The sequence below is a fragment of the Notothenia coriiceps genome, unplaced genomic scaffold, assembly GCF_000735185.1.
Source record: "Notothenia coriiceps isolate Sejong01 unplaced genomic scaffold, NC01 NC01_scaffold00011854, whole genome shotgun sequence".
Lineage (NCBI taxonomy): Eukaryota > Metazoa > Chordata > Actinopteri > Perciformes > Nototheniidae > Notothenia > Notothenia coriiceps.
The window spans coordinates 504,072-504,859 of record NW_011344555.1 but is presented as its reverse complement, the minus strand read 5'-3'; positions in this window follow the sequence as shown (position 1 = coordinate 504,859).

Genomic DNA, 788 nt, shown 5'->3' with positions numbered 1-788 from the left:
GCAGGACCCCCGGCAGAAGAGCAGTCTGCGGGACCTCCAACGGCTCAGGCATGGGGTTGCGAGGACCCCGGCAGATAGAGCAGTCTGCGGGGACTCTCCAACGCTGCAGGGACATCGGCGTTGGGCAGGACCCCGGCAGACAAGAGTACGTCTGGCGGACCTCCAACGGGACCAGACCAGGAGTTTGGCAGGACCTGGCAGAACGAGCAGTCTGGCGGGACCTCCAACGGCTTCAGGACATGGGAGTTGGCAGCGACCCGCCCGGCAGGCAAGGTAGTTCATGCGGGACCTCCACGTGGAGCACAGACATGGAGTTTGGCAGGACCCCCGGCAGAAGAGTAGTCTGCGGGACCTCCAACGGCTAGGCAGCATGGGGTTGGCGAGGGACCCCCGGCAGAACAGTCAGTCCGTCTGCGGGGACTCCCAAACCCCCGCACAGGACTCGCCGTTGCCAGACCCTCGCAGGAAGAGCAGTCCTGCGGGACCTCCAACGACACGGTTGACTCGTGGGGTTCCCTCGGGGTTTGGTTCGCCAACAGGAACCCGGGGAAGCTGGGCGGTCGGACGGACAGCAGACAGAGACGAGGCTGAGTCGCCGGGCCTAGATGCGACCCAGACACGGTGAGGGCTGGCGCTCGGACGGACAGCCATCAGGACAGGCGCGGGAGGCTGGGCGTCCGGCAACGGACAGCCAACCGGAGACGAGGTGCTGGAGTCGGCCGGTATGCTGACAAGGACATGGGGAGTGCGCTCGGACACGGGACAGCTCAACGGAGACGGCCGGGTGC